This window comes from Mauremys reevesii, linkage group 3 (assembly GCF_016161935.1).
Source record: "Mauremys reevesii isolate NIE-2019 linkage group 3, ASM1616193v1, whole genome shotgun sequence".
Taxonomy (NCBI): domain Eukaryota; kingdom Metazoa; phylum Chordata; order Testudines; family Geoemydidae; genus Mauremys; species Mauremys reevesii.
Genome location: NC_052625.1, coordinates 95,064,484 through 95,085,005, shown reverse-complemented (window position 1 = coordinate 95,085,005; position 20,522 = coordinate 95,064,484). Strand labels below are relative to the sequence as shown.

Sequence of the window (20,522 nt, the reverse complement as noted above, 5' to 3'; positions counted from 1 at the left end):
GAAGCATGAAGGGACATATGAATCTAACACATCTGGAACATAAATATCTTGCAATGCTGGCTACAGCAGTGCCATGAGAACACCTGTTCTCACTTTCAGGTGACGTAAACAAGAAGCGGGCAGCATTATCTCCTGCAAATACAAATACGTTTGTTTATCTGAGTGACTGGCTGAACAAGAAGTAGGACTGAGTGGACTTGCAGGCGCTAAAATTTTACAATGTTTTATTTTTGAATGCAGTTTTTTTAACATAATTCTGCATTTGTAAATTCAACTTCCATGATAAAGAGATTGCACTACAGTACTTGTATTAGGTGAACTGAAAAATACGATTTCTTTTGTTTTTTGCAGTGCAAATACTTGTAATCAAAAATAAATATAAAGTGAGCACTGTACACTTTGTATTCTGTGTTGTAATCAGGGGCGGCTCTAGGCATTTTGCCTGTGGGAGGTCCGCCAAAGCCGCGGGACCAGCGGACCCTCCTCAGGCAAGCTGCCGAAGGCAGCCTGCCTGCCGCCCTCGCGGCTCCATTAGAGTGCCCCCCGCAGCTTGCCGCCCCAAGCACGCGCTTGGCGTGCTGGGGCCTGGAGCTGCCCCTGGTTGTAATTGAAATCAATATATTTGAAAATGTAGAAAACATCCAAAAATATTTAAATAAATTGTTTAACAGTGCGATTAATCCAGATTTTTTTTTTAATAGCTTGACAACCCTATTTTAAACACATCCTAGATTTCCAACAGGAATTAACTTCTCCCACATTAAACCTGCATGAAAGAACATTTGTAAAGCTTTAATTATTGGCTAATATGTGATACGCAAACAGATGATTTAGTGTAAGGAATGAAAGGTACCCTTTTGGCTTCAGAAACATGAGTATGATCAAGAACGTTTGGTACTGTCAGTTTAAGCGTTATGCTGTGCACATCACCTTAGTATACTGAAATGATCTTCCCCCTTTTCTTGAAGTCATTGCCTATGTGCTCTAATTCAGTAATGGCACCAAATGTTCAGATTTCTACTTTGTTTTCCCTGCTTAAATTGGCAAATGTTCTGCATTTGAATTTCTTCATACACTGTCATGATTTCTTATTTTCATAGATTAACTATGTTGCTCTATTTTAATCTTCTGAAATACAGTTTTGAGATACAGAGAAACTTGCTTTGCACTATGACGTTTTTCAAAGAGGATTAGAGAAAACCTGGGGGTTGGATTCCTGTAGCTATTTCAACAACCATGATGGCAATTCTGTGACCAACTGCTTTGAATCAAATAAGAAAAAAAAAAAGTGGGACCATTTTTTGTAAATCTATTTTTTTACGTTCTTTAAAAGCTGTTTATACAAGATTTGGCCTATAATGATTAAGACAGCACTCAGGAAATTCTAGGACTATCCTATGAGTTGGGTTAGGGTAACCAGATGTCCTGATTTTATAGGAACAGTCCCAATATTCGGTGCTTTGTCTTATATAGGCACCTATTACCCCTCAACTCTTGTCCCGATTTTTCACACTTGCTATCTGGTCACCGTAGCTGGGCATAGTTAGGTGTATATAGGTCAGTCATAATGAATATAAAGTTTGGACAAGGCATTCTTTCTCAGAAAAATACTGCACACAGATGGAGTTAGGGTTGAGACTACATGTTAGTAATTTAGTGTAAAATACATTATCAGATGGTGTAAAAACAAGCATTAGAAACCCAGAAAATTTGGAATTAATGTTAAAATAAATTTAAATAAGTGTAAGGTATGGAAATACACAGTTAGGGCACCCAAGCAATCATAGCTTAACTCCTATAAGGACACCAGGAGGAAAGGAAAAAATATTTGAAAATCAGTTTAATCTAATCTGGGACTGAACACTAAAATGTCTAAATCATAAATACATAGTTAACGCTACCCTGTAGTGATATTATTAAGTTAAGGTGTGTGCTCTCGCTGTTCATTTTCATGCCTTAATATGTTTAGATTTCTTTTGTAATCTTAACTCTGAATTTCCTGGGGTTATAATGCTTGTGTTTGGAATAATTACACCATCACTGTAATGTGCTTTTTTCTTCGAGTGCTTGCTCATGTTGATTCCATTCTACATGTGCATGCACCCATGTGCGCAGCTGAAGATTTTTGCCTTAGCAGTATCTGTAGGGTTGGCTGTAGCGCCCCTCTCCCCCCTCCGCTCTCCCCTGCATATCGCCACATTCCTCTGCGCACACACCCTAGTTCTACCCTCTCCTGCCAACCCCACATTTCCTTGCTGTCTCACTGCAGTTTTCCCCTTCTTGTTCTCCATCTTCTTCATGAACACACAAACATTCTCCTTGTTTCACCTTCTCCCCTGACTTCCCTGTTGAGTAGATCTGGTGCAGCAGGTAGTTTTTTAAATGAAATATTTGGTATTAATGATTTTTTTTGCCACTATTCTTAACTGAAAAATTCTCTTTTAGAAGAGGCAGAAGAAAGATGTTCAACTTCAGTGAATTTCTTGAAGAACTGCCCTGTTTCAAAATAGCCTGTTCAAAATGGCCTTTTCTCAGTCGGACGGAGGTCTCTAGTTCCCTTAGGGCTTGTCTGCATTGGCACTTTACAGCGCTGCAACTTTCTTGCTCAGAGGTGTGAAAAAAATACCCCCCTGTGCGCAGCAAGTATCAGCACTGTCAAGCACCAGTATAGACATTACAGTGATGATGTAATTATTCCGAACACAAGCATTATAACCCCAGGAAATTCAGAGTTAAGATTACAAAAGAAATCTAAACATATTAAGGCATGAAAATGAACAGCGAGAGCACACACCAGTGCACCATGCTCCCAGCACTGGTAGCTATGTCCCTCATGGAGGTGGGGCAAGCACTTTAACCTTGCCAGTGTAGGCATCTTTACTAAGGGCTAGTCTTCTTTCAGAGTTGCTGTTATCTCCCATTGTTCCCAACAGGAGAAAATCCAAGCTATGTTCAACGAACATGATAGCCACTATGCTGTCAGAAGAGGAGTACTTTGAGGAGTGGCTTAATTGATGCAGTGACCATCTTTGCTATGGGCAGCGAATTGCCACTGTCCAGTTGAGAATAGGAGATGGTGGCCATTTTGAGAAGGACATCTTAACTGAGGGCATCCCATGGCATTAGTCGCACTCAGGCTAGTAAATAACTTGCTCTCTTGCAGTTTTTCCATGGAATTCTCTGAAGCAAAATATGAGTCAGCCTCTGCTGAAGGAGAGATGTTCAGTTATGAAGATGAATGGCCAGAAAAAAGCGTTTTCCTAAAAAAATTTTTTTGAAAGGTTTAAATGGTTTTGGGGAAGTTATAGGAAGTTTTAAGAGTCTGTGTTAAGATATTTAGGACCAAAAATATCTGAAACCAGGTTCTAACTCCATTTTTTAAACTATTTTTAACTCTCAGTAGATTTACTTTTAAATTTTCAGAAAAATTATCTGCATCATAGAGTAAATGCCATAACTTTGGGGAGGATGTGCTATATATTCAATATTTAGAGTGTTTGAATCCCTGCTTTATGTACAAAGTTCATCTTAAGCTAACTGGAGCTACAACTGGTACCTCTATTACGTTTACATTTTCCTTCTGCCTTCTAATTGAATTTGGCAGAGGTGGCTTTTCTGGTGATGTCATTAGTAGTCTTGTAGGTACGCACTTGAAGGTGTAAACCCTGTGGCCAGTTAGATGGCTATTCTCTCTTCTAATCAAGTCTCATTTTCAGAATCCTCTTCTGCAAGGGAAGACTTTACTTCCCATTTCACAACTTCATCTGTACTCAAAAGGCCAAAGTCATCCCTGATACTTGGATTATGTTCAGGGCCGGCTCCAGGCCCCAGCACGCCAAGTGCGTGCTTGGGGCGGCATGCCGTGGGGGGCGCTCCGCCGGGAGGGCGGCAGGTGGCTCCAGTGGACCTCCCGCAGGCATGCCTGCGGATGCTCCACCGGAGCAGCGGGACCAGCAACCACCAGAGCACCCCCCGCGGCGTGCCGCCATGCTTGAGGTGGCGAAATTGCTAGAGCTGCCCCTGATTATGTTGCTTATTTAAGAGGGGGAAGACAGTTTAGTATTTTTGAAGTGCTGACAGTGTTGTAATACTTTTCAAAGATATATGAAGACAAACTTCCTACCTCCCAAGACTTTTTTGATGTCTACAGGGTAATTATGCATGTAACCTTTCTGTCTTATTAGAGGGCAAGTCTCATAAAGGTCAGTCTTCCTACAGAATTACATGGATTCTGCAGTGAAGTGCAGTATCTAGTTTAATGTGTTATATTTCTGGAGCCAGAAATGAATGAGCTAGACGTGTAATCAGCAGAGGGAGCTGACAGACAGACAACTGTCTGCTGTGCTGACTTTATTGTTCTGGCTGCAAAACTGAAACTGACATGGAAAGTGAGGCTTTACTTTGAGGAGGGGGGAGTGCACAGAGCCCCCTCTTCATTTAAAGGGACAGGACATCACATTCCTCCACCCTGATTTAAAAAACTTTCCAAACACATATATATGATCATTTACATGGTAACATGAAATACTATATAACCTAACTAAAAGTTGTGGGTGGACTAGCATAGACTCTTAAATTGCAAGGGATTATTCTGCCCTGGAATAGCAATTCACTAGCTAAACAGCTTATAAATTCAGGGGCACAACTGGTTTTTGCACTCTCTTGGGATAATGTCGTGATGGTGGTGCGGCACTGTCCTGAACAACAGGAACAGTCTGGTAAGGAATCAACTGGATCTGGTATGGAATCAGCTGGAGCTTGTAACAAAGATTCTTCCATTAAGCTGTCAAAATTAGGAGTTGTAATGAAAGAAGGATTGGAGGAACAGAAAGTCCTACTGGAATAGTCCTCGACTCTGGTACTAGTCGAGGCTGCAATTGGTCCATATATCATTTCCATAAAATACCATCAGTTTTACCACAAATGAAATGGGTCCTTTTACAAGATCTCTAGGTACTCATTTCACTCCACAACCATCGTTACAAATCCACGCTAAGTCTCTGAATCGAGTAGAATGACGACAAGTCTCACATCGATCAATTTGCGTACCTTGGGATTTGGCTACACCTGAGGCAACATCAGGATGTAGCAGGTCCGAATTAGTACTGAAAGACTGCTTCAAGAAAAGAGCTGCAGGTGACTCCTGGGTAATAGCATGTGGTGAGTTCCTACTGACAAGTAAGAAATGGTCCAATTTCTGCTTATGACTCAATACACGTGTTAGCTTTTAAGGCATACTTATGTGCTTGTACAAAGCATGGCCCTAATTGATTTGTAGCAGGATGGTGAGCTGAGGGTATGTGCTGAATTCTATATTAAGCTGGGAACTTCTGAAATTCTTCAGAACAGATTTGAGATCCATTCTCACTCACCAACTGTAATGGTAAACTGCACTGGCTAAACAAGGTACAAGGATGTCCAATGGTCTTGGTAACTGTCCAGCAAAATCCCCATGAATACTTGTTCAGGGAGTCTGAGGCTATGAACAAGGGTGTAGACGAGCTGGGACAGAATCATGCTGAATTTGCTGCCGTGTACTACAGCATTTTGCCTTCTTCTCGATGTCTCTCAATCCTATCCACCAAACATGACTCCAGGCTATGGCCTTCATCTATACAGTGCCAAAATTACCTTTGTGAAGAGTTTCCAAAACCTGAGATTGAAGTTATTTCAGAATGATCACTTGTATTCCCCATAAAATGTCACCATGCTTCACAGATAATTCACATTGATGTTACATGAATTGTTTAAACTGGGGATTCTTTTGATCCAGCACTGTACCTTGTAGTACCACCTCCTTCACAAGAAAAAGCACATCCTTAGCTGTTTCTTTGTTGATGGCTGTACTAGTGATGAGTAACTTATCCATCAAATTGAGATAGAACGCTTTGAAGTTCCTTTGGGTTAATGAGAACTCAGGCCTAGCAGGTGCAAGCCTATCAACATTGCCTTTTGGGTAATGTTGATCACTAATTGGGCCCCTTAACCACTGTAGTCTGAGTATCACTGATGTAGCTGAACTTTCACCTGGAGTATCCCTTTTGAGACTAAGTTTTTTCCAGTATAAGTCTTCAAAACCATGGAGGTTTCTTTCAGTGGAACTTGTGATAAAGTTTGGTTACAGGTAGATGCAGAAATCAATGAAACAGCAGCTCCATAGTAGGAACTCCTTTAATCAAGGATGTAACCCAGATGCCATCTTTGTCTCCAGCTTCTGATAACGTGTAGTGCTAGGTCTTGGTCAGTGTCACTAGAGCTCTTGTTTTTTGCCACATTATGAATTCCTGACTTCAATCCTTTCTTAGGTATCTTCTTGGATATACGGTTACTCTGTTGTTGGTCTTTGAACTGTGCAACAGGTCATGGCACTGTGTCCTTTTCTTCTACCACTTTCTGCAAATAACCTGATGTGCCCAGCAATCCTTCTTAGCATGCTTAGTTTGCACACAATGGCTACATGGCAATTCTTTCCATTCCATGGTTTCCTGTCTGACCGATGCGCGAGATGAACTTCTTGGTTCACACAAGATTCCAGATAGTCCTTCTCTATGGTCTCCTTTGCAACTGCCACGTCAACAGCCTTCCTGAATGTAAGTGCGATACTTGGGCTCCCTCTGCTGGCAACAGACCCTCAGTTCAGGCTAAGACTGTTTCTCTGCTCGCTTGCAGGAGGTCAGTCAACATGGCACTTGCTTGCGCTTCATTGCTCCTTTGCACAAGCTCAGGCAGTAATTGCAGAACTTTTATTCATGTTCTACCTTTATTTGCCTCTCTAGCTAGCTGGTTCACACTGTCCCAGGAGCAGTCTGTCACCCTAGCTTCTAGGTGGACTTATCCCCCTTTTTTCATAGTATCATTTGCTTATTATTTCTTCTTAGTCAGGCATAGGCAGCACTGAACATGAGCGGGATAGATGTTATGTTATCGTTATCAATGTTATTTCTGGAGCCAGCTGAGAAGGAGTTAGACACAGACACAGACAGAGGTGATGGACACCCAACTGTCTGCTGTGCTGCCTTTATTGTTCTGGCTGCATGTTGAAACTAACACAAAAATGAGGCTTTGCACTGGGAGAGGAGGGGAACAGAGCCCCCTGACCATTTAAAGGAACAGGACATCACAATATGCTAGGGTCCAAGGCCAAAATTATCTGTGCCTATTCATGGCAAAGCTAATCTTTATCATCTTGAAATGTCTGCAGATTTCTCAAGACAAGGAAAAGGATGAGCGCTTTTGCGATTTTGCTATTTAAGGGGCCTGATCTTTTCCCTATTGCCGTCAGTGGGAACAATATCAGACCTATAGTGTTGTGATTCATGACAATAAGACAGTTACAAAGCTGTCCCCAGTCCTATATTACCTTTAACACTTTGGAACTTGCAATTTAATTTTAATAATATAAAATCAAAAATTCAAAATCTATTATTCCTTCTACATGCACCACAAACTTCACACAGCTACTAGCTTTTAATACTCTACGAGTAAGGAGTTCAGAAAAGTACTAGGACTTTCATGCTAATGCTTACCTTAATTTTATTGTAATTACCCAATTTCTCACTGATCGCTATAAAAAAAACTAAATAAAAAACAACCAGCACCTTATAGATTACTAAAGGTAAATTGCAGGTCTTTGTGCTCTTTTCAAAACCTGAACTAAGAACCCAAGTCATTTATAAAGTGTGTAATTTAAAAATTATAAGTATGTTTTACAATTTGAAACAATCCAGTTGAAAAGCAGGGCTCTCTTACCTAACAGATCCTCTGTTCAGGGCCCTATGTTTTTCCACTCAACAACTGATATTCTTTCTCTCTCTACAAGAAGTGCCAATATTGTGGTTGTCGTATTATCAGCTATTGGACGGTAAAGAAACAAATCTTAAACTCTGGTCATGGGAGATGAAGAAAAATATTTTTAAAGATTTGGGATTTTTTAAATGTAAATATATTTTCATTTTAATTGTACATACACACTCGAATATTTTGAATCATGAACAGTTAATTTTTAAAGCTTTACAGTTCACATGTAAAAGTCAGAATTGTAGTAGAAAGTCTTGCCTGTTAAGGATTAAGATCTACAGTGAACTACTACAGTACTTCGCAACTGGAATCCAGCCACTCTGAATGGTAGTAAAACTAATATGTTTCAAAGTCCCCAAAAGTGGATTCCACAGCCTATACTTGTGATAAACCAGTAAGGTATACATTAAACTTGTGACAATCACAACTGAAGAAGAGCTCTGCGTAAGCTCGAAAGCTTATCTCCCCAACAGAAGTTTGTCCAGTAAAAATTACCTCACCCACTTTGTGTCTCTAATATCCTGGGACTGACATGGCTACAACAACACTGCATACAGCAAACTGTTTAGTTGGAAGTTGAGCTTTTAACATAGTGAAATGTCCAAAGTAAATCTTTAATTGTGGCTAACAAATAGAATTATAAGGTATTCTCTAGCTCATACAAAAGACCCTGGGATGATATGATCTATAGAGGGAAGAGTGACTACTATTGACAATTTTTATAAAGTATTTTGCGATTGTCTAAGTAATGTTACTGTAAGAATATGAAGCATTTATTATATGGATTATCCTAAGTATTCACAGGCACAACTAGTAGTAATATTATTATTATTTGTATTACTTGAAGCTCCAGCTAAGATCAGGGCCCCATTGTGCTAGGTACTGTTGGTACACATAGTAGAAGCTTACAGTCGAAATAGACAAGACACAGAATGTGGTAGGGGAAAAAATGATTTGCCTAGGCTCACACAGCGGCGTTGGAATTAGCATGTAGGTATCCTGGGTCTCAGTCCTTTGCCCTATCCACTGCCTCTCAGTGTTGAATACTGATCTTAAGATGCCACAAGGAAAAATTTACTTTAATAATCAGAAAAACGGTATTAGTATAAAATCTGTTATGTTGTAGAATAACCTGCCAAGTGGATTTATAGTTGCATTCACATGAGAGATTCAAGATTAGACAAGACACCCCTCTATTAGAGATCATTTGAAAATTATTAATTCAGTCCTTGCCATAATACAGGAGGATGAACTAGATGACTAATGAGAAGTCTCTTCCAGAAAAAAATTATATAGTAACTATGGAATATTGCTTCTGCCCCCTTTTTTTGCCAGTTGCTGGTGGGTTTGGGGTCATATCCATTGTGTAGCTATATAAACATTTACAAATGTCTGTTTGCAAAGCAAACCACTAAAGGTAAAGAAAGAAGTACAACTATCCAGCAAGGGAAAAAAGACTAGAAAACAACTTCCTTTGCATTCTTTCCAGTGAGAAGTATGACCCAGTGCTGGTGAGAATATAGTAAAGTGTGGCAGAATTTCCTGAGTTTTAATCTGGACTCTGATGCTGACTTTTTGCCTGGCAAATCAGTGAAACTCCCTGTCTTAGTTTCCTATCTATAAAACTGGGACAATAATCTGTAGTTACCAACTTCACAGATGCTCTGTGAGGATTAATTCAGTACTCAACATCTGAAAAGCATTAAGACAACAAAGAGCTATAAATATTTGCCAAATGTCTGGTTTAATTTTTAAGGTCTTTCTTCCATTCCCTCTATTATCTTCTCAACCCAGAGGTCTTCCTGATTTCTATCTGATTTTTTTGTCGGTTTCCCTTAAACGCAGGTTAAAATCCACTACAATTTTTATAACCACTCATATTTGACCATCAACACTTAGATTGTCACATCTGTTCTTTATTTCCTCATGATTTCATTTTATATTAACTTTGAAACTGTATTGAACTCTGTAAAAAAAAAAAAAAAAAACAAAAAAAAAACTTGGTACAATTTGTATGAAAGATGATATACAAAATAAAGTTGTGTTGTAGTTGCATCCACAAATCTGTCATCACAATAAAAAGACTACTCATGCTGGTATCGATACTATTTGTTTTTGCAGTATATAAAGATGCTATCTTATCCTTTGCACTTGAGAAATTCTGGTTTCAGTATAGGACACAAATACTTGAATCTATTGAATCTATTTCCCCCATGTTAAGTATCTTGTCAAACTGTCTTAAATGGGCTATCTTCATTATCACTACAAAAGTTTTTTTTCTCCTGCTGACAACAGTTCATCTTAATTAATTAGCCTCTTAGAGTCGGTTGGGCAACTCCCACCTTTTCATGTTCTCTGTATGTATATCTCCTCACTATATGTTCCATTCTATGCGTCCGATGAAGGGAGCTGTAGCCCACGAAAGCTTATGCTCAAATAAATTTGTTAGTCTCTAAGGTGCCACAAGTACTCCTGTTCTTTTTGCGGATACAGACTAACACGGCTGCTACTGTGAAAAATATTTTTGCCTGGTTTTGGTTTCAAATTGGTTTATTATTTTATAATTTATAGAATGTAAACAATTACAAAAACAGAACTCTGGCATTCCAATACATTTGTGCTGAAAATAAAGCTATAGATTTCAATTTTTCATCATACACATATTAATTGTTCCCCTCCTTTGCTTTAATCTCTTCATCCTCAGTTTGGATAAGGAGTGGAAGGGGTAAGCACAGGTTTTTAAAGGGCCAGATTCTGCTCCTCCAGTACATGAGTGCAAACCCAGTTGAAGATGCACCTATCCAACTGAAAGGCATTGTTATTCAGAATCAAAGGATCATATCTATATATAGGTATTTTCTCCATCATGATCCTCCATGTTGTTTTTCCTCAGACAGTACATATGCTTACCATGTCTCTTGTGTGTATTCAATTCAATTTGTCCTAGAAAATCCTGACTCCTGCCAAGATCATATAGTTACAGTCTATGGTCCCAGCTTATCAAAGCACTTAAGACATGAGTTAGTTTTGTATGGGCTTAAGTATGTGCTTAAATGCTTGCTGAATACTTCCCCCCACTAATTTAGTAGCTGTTATTAGAATATTCTAGGAAAATTTAGTCAAAGTAAATTCCAACCTCTACTTTTCCCTTCCTCCCTCAAGTTAAGTCAACAGCAATTTTTTTTTTTTTTTTACAAAATATAAACTGTGTCCTTTGGAAGAAATTCCTGTAAAATTTCTGCAAATTTGTACCATCCCATCTGTTTTTTGTAGGAGCAGGTCAGAGGGAAGTATCATTTTAACTCCCAGAAACAATTTCTCTTTGGAACTTGTTTTCATCCCTCTTGTTGTTTCTAAGTATCTCAGTGTTATGATCCATACGCTTACATGTTTATGCTATGCATTTCCTACCTTGATGAGAAGCATCCAGTTTTCTTTCTTTCCGAAATGAGGGTTCTCTCTCACATTCAAGTAAGTCATCAATAAGTCAGTTGGATCCACCATTTCTATTCCTGATGGCACCCTTTGTGTATAAGTATTGCTAGATCTAGAACCATATCATCCCCTACATGGGCTACTCTTCTGTAGAAGTCAAAATGGATGGTCTAATGATTGAGGCAGTGGGTTAGAGGAGATTTAAGTTCAAGCCTTGTCTCTGCCATAGGTTTTCACTGTGGCTTTGAGCAAATGAATCTCTCTGTGTCTCAGTTCTCCCATCTGCAAATTAGGGATACTACTTCCTTTCTCCCACTCTTGTCTATTTAGAGTGTAAGCTGTTCAGGGCAGGGGCTGTCTTGGACTATGTGTTTGTACAGTACTCAGCACATTGATGCCCTAGACTCATTTGGCACCTACAGGCACTACTGTAATGCAAATAATAGGGGAAACTGAAGTTTTCCTCCCCCTCCTACACATTCTTTGAGAATTTTCATCCTGAACCTCCTACAGAAACAGGGCTGTGGCCCCAAAACCAGCAGCAGCAGCAGCGGTCTGGGAAGGTACAGGCCATTCTTGCAGGGACTCTACCTAACCTTATCCACTACTTGTTCCTTTCTGCCTCCCTGGGACCCCCATCAGCACAACTCCTCAAGGGCCAACAGAAGCTCCTGCAACAGCTGCTGGGCCTGTAACCCCTAAAGAGGGCATTTCACAGAACAATGGGAACATTCAACACATTCAGAGTAACTAGTTGAGAGTCAAATATTTAGTGGAGAGTCTCGTATAGTAGATCTTAACTAGAAACCTTTCAAGGCTAGGGAAAGCCCGAGTCTGACATGTAATGAGTTGATACCAGAAACATGGTGGTGGTGTTGACTGAATTTTTTTAAGAATGCTCAGTTTAAAAAAAGCTTGTTTTGCAAACTTAAATTATGGTATCTTTCTACTTTTAGACACCGTCCTAACAGATCTAAAGTCACTTAATGTAGAAGAAAAGGAACCAACACCATTCTTGCATGAGTGCTCCTGCTGTGGCCATGTCTAAATTATGCGAGTGTGCCCCTCAAAACAGCTTACAATGTAAGGACATATTTTCATTTGGAAAAATTAGATATTTTAAAGGACATTAGGCAACCAATTACTTATCATTGCTGACTGAATTTGAAGAGAAAATATGAAAGTGACATTTTACGTGTGAAACACAGTCACTCAGTACTATATTAGCTATAAGGTGGTTTACGCTACCTGCTTAGTGCATACAGCGTGCAAACAGACACACCAAACTCAGACATCCTAAATTTTACATTTGCTCAGGTAAATACTTAATAACCCAATTGCCTGTTTATCATATGTAAGTGCTGAGTTGGACATCGCTACATGGGCTTTTTCTAGTTAGTGGCCTATATTTTTATATTGGGTATAATATAGTTACATGTCAAAGTAACCAAATCCAATGGAAATTCTAATGGAAAATTGTTTTATTCTCATTTCATAAAGATTATATTTGTTTTTTAATGTAATAAATTAAACTATCATAGTGATCAGATCACACTAAAGTTCTAAGCCCGTATATTCTACTCACGAACCACTTGCACAATAGTCTAGCAGGTGCACCCACAACTATAGACTATGAAGGAAAGTGGTGGATTCCCCACCTGTTGCAGTCTTCAAGTGAAGACTCAGTGCCTTTCTGGAAGATATATTTTAGTCAAACAAGTTATTGGGCAAAATACAGCAGTAACTGGGTGAAGTTACCTAGCTTTAAAATCTATGACTCACTAGGCACTAATTGCCAGCCGACACATACAGATAAACATTAATTTTGAAAAAAATGTTTTACATCAGTTGAATTCTGCATGTTTAAACAAAAAGAACAGGGGCTGTGGGAAAACCCTTCAGTCTACAGGTAAAACCATTTTAATTGGCTGACCTCTGTGTTCCACCCATCTCCTTGGGAAAATTCAGCCAGTCGGAGCTTCCTGCATGTGCTGTATCGAGATAAAGCAGCTAATTAGTTTTGACTTCCTGATCCCTCAACATGTGTAGATGTACCCCAGGGAAACATATCATATCCAGCAAAGAGCTAGCCCTGGAAAAACAGCTGAGAATTCCTGGTGACCGAGCAGCCCCATTCAGCCTTAAATGGGGCCAACTATGGGAGGCAGGTGCCTCAAGCAAACATGGAGCAAGTAGCTCCCATCCTTATTTGCCTTGACCCAATTTGGGTTTTAGTTTTGAGGCAGGAGTATCAGAAGAACCAGATACAGGGAGGAAAGTCCAGATCCTTGTCCCCATGCCTTCCTCTATTTGAGAGGAATCCTTGAGGCCCCAGACTCCTACTTCTTCTGACCAAAGACCTCTGTTCCTCCCCCTCCCAGCCCTCTTTTCCCCACTCTAACTTCTCAAGGGCTCATACACATAACCAGACCTCAGTTTCCCTCTCCCAGCTCCCCAAAGGGCCTGGAACCACACCTCTCCTCACAGAGCTCTATTCTACTAGAGCCAGCTCTCCTTAGTCCCCATTTCCTCCTGTCAAAAAAAAAAACCCCTCACTACCACACATAACCAACACCCCTTATTCCCCACACCATAGGCTGTAGCTTACCCTCCCACAACACTCAGCTCCATGACCCTGGGCCAGTGCCTCCAACGCTCAAGTTCCTGGATACACACACCATTCTAATTCCTCCATACGCCCTTGTTTTCCCCAGCTTAATTTTCAAACCAGGTCCTGGGCTTCCTGCCCACTGACTCTCACTTTTACATCTGGTCATCTCCCGTTCTTCTCTTCAAGCTCATTGGTTACCCTCTCCCAAGTCCCTGAGTAGCCTTACCAGCTACCCCAGTTCATGGCTCACCCAGCCCCAGTGGACCAATGACAGGGGGTGAAGTTGTTGTGACTGGATTTGGGTGTGTGGGAGAGAGGGCGAGTGTTAAGTGAATAAGTGAAAGAATGGACAGTATAGTTGGAGTGACTGCCTGGAGCATGAGAGAGGATGTAGGGGAAGACAGAGTGTGGAGTTTTGTCCTTTGTGCTAGACTCGAGGTCTTCATAAATCTAATCACCCCTAGCTCCTTTATTTTGTTTACCCCCCTCTCTCTCTCTGCATTCCCCATGTTATCTGATTTCCTGGAGATATCAAGTGCCCTACAGAGGGAACCATTTTCCCTTGGAAAGTTGTGGCCTGAGTTCCAGATATGGGAGAAAGCTCCAGTGTTTGATAAAGAAACACAATTTCCCTTGAAAACTGGCAAGTACCATAAGGCACCTACACCTTACCTTGCACTTAGTCTCAAGTGTAATTAATTTCCATCAGTTTAAACAGGAATTAGTTTCATAGTCATGAACTTAGGTTGATACAGCTGTAAGTGGTACCAAATACAGACCCCTCCTCCCACTTTAGCTATATCTGTTACCATGATCTAATCCAGGGGTTCTCAAACTGGGGGTCAGGACCCCTCAAGGGGTCACGAGGTTATTACATGGAGGGTCGCAAGCTGCCAGCCTCCACCACAAGGTCCACTTTGCCTCCAGTATTTATAATGATGCTAAATATATTTTTAAAAGTGTTTTTAATTCATTGGGGGGAGGTCACACTCAGGCTTGCTATGTGAAAGGGGTCACCAGTAAAAAAGTTTGAGAACCACTGGTCTAATCACTGCTGGGATATAGTTTGGACTTGCATGTAATAGTCCAAAATAGTCTAAAAAGCAGATAACAGTATAAAATCCATCCTCACTTCAAAATATTCAATATAACTTCATTAATACAATAGTATCCTAAAGGTACTTATTGTGCTGTATTTGTGTTCTAACAACCACTGTATATTTAATTGACTTTCATTCTAATTTGTTTTTTTTTCCTTATGTGTACTTCCTCCTGCTTCCTGACACACTTGTTTATACCCAGACTCATAGGTGTGAGATATTCTTCAGTTTTACTGCTCTGATTATGGTTAGAGAGAACTGTTCTTCTTCTATCAAAAATGTAAGGGACCATTCACGGGATATGAGAGAGATTTGACAAGTGCACATGGGGCCATCTTATTCTTAAAAATGGTTTTTTGCAGGATTTTAACTCCCTTCTCTCCCCACTATCGTGTCAGAATTCCTCTGTCCAGAATGGGCAGATTGAAAGCACTCTCAGACTGATATCAGTACTATTCCATGGGGCAGGTAGGGCTTTGTAAGAGCTGTTAAACTAAATCCCTTCCAGAGAGCACCAGCATCCAGAAAACCACATCTCCATTGGTTCTATGAGTAGCAATCCTGAAGTTATTTGAAAACTAGGCCTGTGCCTTTTCAAAACATCTTTTAAGAAACTTGTATGAGTTCCATGTCTCCTTCAATATAATAGTAATGCCACAACATGAGCAGAGAATATATATGACCAGAACACTCAAAAAGATTTATTACCCAGCCCTTTACCCTTCTCAGACCTAAGAATGAAGCAGAGCAATACAGACAGCAATATTACTCTAGGGGTTCTGAATGTCAAACTGTAAAGAAGAGATGAATGAGATCAAAGAGTAATATAATAAGTACGTATTTAACTTGAGAACACAAATATAAAATACTACACACGTGCAGCGTGGTTGAGTTGACATTGCTTTGGACCTTTGATTTTGTATTTCCTGATTTTGTGTTCTTTAACTATGAAATCTTAAAATGTACTTTGGCACCGCAAAAGTGACTCAGTAAAAAATGATATTGTGAGCTCCATATTTATTGTAGCTCACTAATTTCCATATCACAGATGTTCAGTTTGCAACTAATAAAGAACATTTTTTCTAACTGATATCCTTGCATCCTGGACTCAGAGAGACAAGCTAGGTCCTTTCCCTAGCATCATAAGCAATAGAGGTTCACTTATACCCCATTGTCTTTTAATCATGATACTTTGACAACAGTGCAGTTGCACTGTTTTCCCTGGGTCAGTTCATTCAATCCTAGGGTATGTCTACACTACCTGCTGGATCGGTGGGCAGCCATCGATCCAGCGGTGGTCGATTTATTGCGTCTAGTCTAGACACGATAAATTGACCCCCCGAGCGCTCTCCCATCAATTCCTGTACTCCGCCACCGTGAGAGGCACAGGCAGAGTCGATGGGGGAGTGGTAGCAGTCGACTCACCGCAGTGAAGACACCGCGGTGAGAAGGTCTAAGTATGTCGACTTCAGCTATGTTATTCACGTAGCTGAAGTTGCATAACTTAGATCGATCCCCCCCTCCCCCCCCCCCCAAGTGTAGACCAGGCCTTACTTGTGTTGGCTCTGCAGTTCTAATGGAAGTAAGAAGCATTAAAACTTACTTTTGAAATTAACAGATATGTTTCTGAATACACATAGAGCATCGGGTGGGGGGAGGGGTGGAGCTTGGCATCAGGGAAAAGATTATTAGAACTTTTTTTTGTAGAGATAGGCCCAAAGTACAACTTAGATGGCATTCAGATCAAGGTTTAAACTTAGATTTAGAACCAAATTTCATAGTAAGCCCATATCTCTATAATGGGCCAAACTAAAGAAACCCTGTTTCTACAGTCTCTATGACTTTAGAAAAGGGTGGATCTCATTCTGAACTTCATTGTTTAGGATCATCTCTACTTTTTTTAAACCTTTGTTAAAAATAGTCCCATAATGATTATTTGAGATCTCTCTCAATGGATGTCAACTAGACACATTTTCTTTAAACTTAGAAAAATGTTATGGAGGAGAGACTTTTGTTCTGCTGTTGGTGGAAATTGCCAATGCCTCTCTTTAAGAGGCATCTCTCAAGCAAATGATGGTCAGAGCTCATTCTCAGAAAGCCATCTTTTCTTCTTAGCAATCTCACAAATGATCATCCTTTCTTTAATCTCTTTGTTTAAGAACATAAGAAAGGCCATACCGGGTCAGACCAAAGGTCCATCTAGCCCAGTATCTGTCTACCGACAGTGGCCAATGCCAGGTGCCCCTGAGGGAGTGAACCTAACAGGCAATGATCAAGTGATCTCTCTCCTGCCATCCATCTCCATCCTCTGACGAACAGAGGCTAGGGACACCATTCTTACCCATCCTGGCTAATAGCCATTTATGGACTTAGCCACCATGAATTTGTCCAGTCCCCTTTTAAACATTGTTATAGTCCTAGCCTTCACAACCTCCTCAGGTAAGGAGTTCCACAAGTTGACTGTGCGCTGCGTGAAGAAGAACTTCCTTTTATTTGTTTTAAACCTGCTGCCTATTAATTTCATTTGGTGACCCCTAGTTCTTGTATTATGGGAATAAGTAAATAACTTTTCCTTATCCACTTTCTCAACATCACTCATGATTTTATACACCTCTATCATGTCCCCCCTTAGTCTTCTCTTTTCCAAACTGAAGAGTCCTAGCCTCTTTAATCTTTCCTCATATGGGACCCTCTCTAAACCCCTAATCATTTTAGTTGCTCTTTTCTGAACCTTTTCTAGTGCTAGAATATCTTTTTTGAGGCGAGGAGATCACATCTGTACACAGTATTCGAGATGTGGGCGTACCATGGATTTATATAAGGACAATAATATATTCTCAGTCTTATTCTCTATCCCCTTTTTAATGATTCCTAACATCCTGTTTGCTTTTTTGACCACCTCTGCACACTGCGTGGACATCTTCAGAGAACTATCCACGATAACTCCAAGATCTTTTTCCTGACTCGTTGTAGTTAAATTAGCCCCCATCATGTTGTATGTATAGTTGGGGTTATTTTTTCCAATGTGCATTACTTTACATTTATCCACATTAAATTTCATTTGCCATTTTGTTGCCCAATCACTTAGTTTTGTGAGATCTTTTTGAAGTTCTTCACAATCTGCTTTGGTCTTAACTATCTTGAGCAGTTTAGTATCATCTGCAAACTTTGCCACCTCACTGTTTACCCCTTTCTCCAGATCATTTATGAATAAATTGAATAGGATTGGTCCTAGGACTGACCCTTGGGGAACACCACTAGTTACCCCTCTCCATTCTGAGAATTTACCATTAATTCCTACCCTTTGTTCCCTGTCCTTTAACCAGTTCTCAATCCATGAAAGGACCTTTCCTTTTATCCCATGACAGCTTAATTTACGTAAGAGCCTATTACGTAAAATATGATTATATTTGAAGTGTAGAAGACTTTTCATAGTTAAGGTTTCAGCCAACTTCTATTATAAAACCCTATTTCAGTACCTCTTGGCCTGGAATACTGCAAGTGACTATTTTCACTCAGAAGGGAAATGAGAATATTTCTGTTAGTGTGTGAGGTAAAATCTTCAGACTGTTTCTGAGTTGTGTGTTATTGACATGTAAATCTGATTTTAAATGTTGACTATTGTCTAATATTTCTTCCACTCCCTCTAGCTCAAATGATACTTGTTACTATCTATTTCAACTTTCCCTAATGTTAAATCTCTTTGAAAACTCCCGTGCCAGCTACTTTTGAAGAAGATAGATTGTAATTAAGCAAAGTTGTTAAAGATTTTTGTGCTGGATAGTTTGAAGCCAAATCTTGTTCCCACTGATGTCAATGGGAGTCCCTTGGAGCATTGGCAAGTGCTGTGTTGCAAGTGTCTAATGCTTCTTTTTAGCCCTCTGTCTTCCTAACAAAAATATTACATCACATAATTTGAAATTTCAGTAGATTTTGATGTTGGTTTATTCAAGGGCAGCTATCTTTAAAAAAAAGATAAGAGCTTGCCATTAATGAAAACTAGGTCCAGTTCTCTGTTGGTGTAACCAATGGAGAAAAAATGCTGGTGGAGATTACATTTGATGCTGACCTCCTAACTGGCCTGGTCTATATTTCAAAAGAGAAATATGAGTCAAGAATATGTTAAGACAATGGCTCCTCTTGTCTTCCCCACCAAAATGATTCCTTGGCCATGGAGTGATGTGCCAGAGTTTATTTTCTAGAAGGAGTAACTGATTAATTGAATTTAAATAACCTACCAAAAGTTACATAGAAAATGTGTGGCAGAATGAGAAACAGAAACCTGTGTCATATTTTTTTATTAATACAGAACCTATTATTAGGAGGGATAACAGATTATTTTTCACTCTTAAAACATGCCTAAAATCTTTTAGGAATGAATTTAAACCAGTGATTTTCTGTGGTTATTGTAGTTATCACTGTAAGTCTAACAGGCTGTCACTATGGAACTCTAGGCTAGAACATCTGATGACCTTGTCGTCAACAGGTGTAAAAGTATAGCAAAAACTGCTTGGAACACCTTGTCTTCCCATAAGAACCATCCCAGGAAATTTTACATGCATTAATTGAACCTTTGCATTTTGCAACAAATGAAATGAGGCCTTTAGTTCAGGTCTAGCTAAACCAACAGTTTCTTCAGAGTGTGGAAAAGTCAGCAGGTTGTCCGGAAAAATGGAGCTCAGGATACAAAGATAATCTGCATAGAGATTATCCTCTGTTTATTAAACTCTGGACGGGTTTACTGTAGAAACAAAAATCTCTAAAGGTTCCAGAATGGGACTCAGGCACTTCCCACATCAAAATCATAAACTTGAAATAAAGTACTGGGTAAACCTGAAATGAACTGTGGAAAAATGCCAAAAACATTTTTCATTGCCAGGCCTGAAAGACTAAATCAGAAGTTAAACAATTGGTTTCCTGATCAATAGCCTCAAAGGTCACAAACAAATCAAAGGTTTCAGAGTAGCAGCCGTGTTAGTCTGTATCCGCAAAAAGAACAGGAGTACTTGTGGCACCTTAGAGACTAACAAATTTATTTGAGCATAAGCTTTCATGGGCTCATGACAGATCTTAAAATATATCTAAATTAAGCCAATTAAAGACTTTAATCAAAGCTGTTTCTCTTGAATAATCAGTTCTCAATCCAGACTTTCATCTGTGAAGAATTTAAATTATCTTATAGAAAATCTGTAGGGTGTAAAGTTCAATTTTCATGACTATTTCTGCACAGGTAGGCCACCAGGGAGGCAATTTCTGCACTGCAGCCACAGGAAATGAATTTCCACTGCTGAATGGTGTAACAGAGTGCATGCTACTCACCACTCAGCAGCGCCTCCTCGTGGCTCATCTGAGTAATTAGGTCACCACTGTCCATCCCCCATCCAGCAGACACTCAGCCCATTGCCTCAGTCACTTGCTCTGTAGCCCCTCTCTTGCTGGTCAGGGCCCACCATGCCTCTCATTCATGGCTTAGCTCTCCAGCCAAGTCACCATAGAATCATACATGTGTAGGACTGGAAGGGACCTCAGGAGGTCTTCTAGTCCAGTCCCCTGCACTCAAGGCAGGACTAAGTATTATC

General features: G+C 39.9%; 1 protein-coding gene across 2 annotated transcripts in view; it reads left to right on the top strand.

Annotated features, from left to right (window-relative positions):
• SCAF8 (SR-related CTD associated factor 8) overlaps positions 1 to 20,522 on the top strand; it is a 156,685-nt gene that overhangs the window by 129,177 nt on the left and 6,986 nt on the right. The window contains exon 21 of one of the 2 annotated variants that reach the window (XR_005595412.1): positions 12,189 to 12,315. The exons of the other annotated variant lie outside the window; for it this stretch is intronic. The gene's annotated coding sequence lies outside the window, so the exon portion shown is untranslated. The remainder of the gene's footprint in view (positions 1 to 12,188; positions 12,316 to 20,522) is intronic. 2 annotated transcript variants of the gene reach the window in all.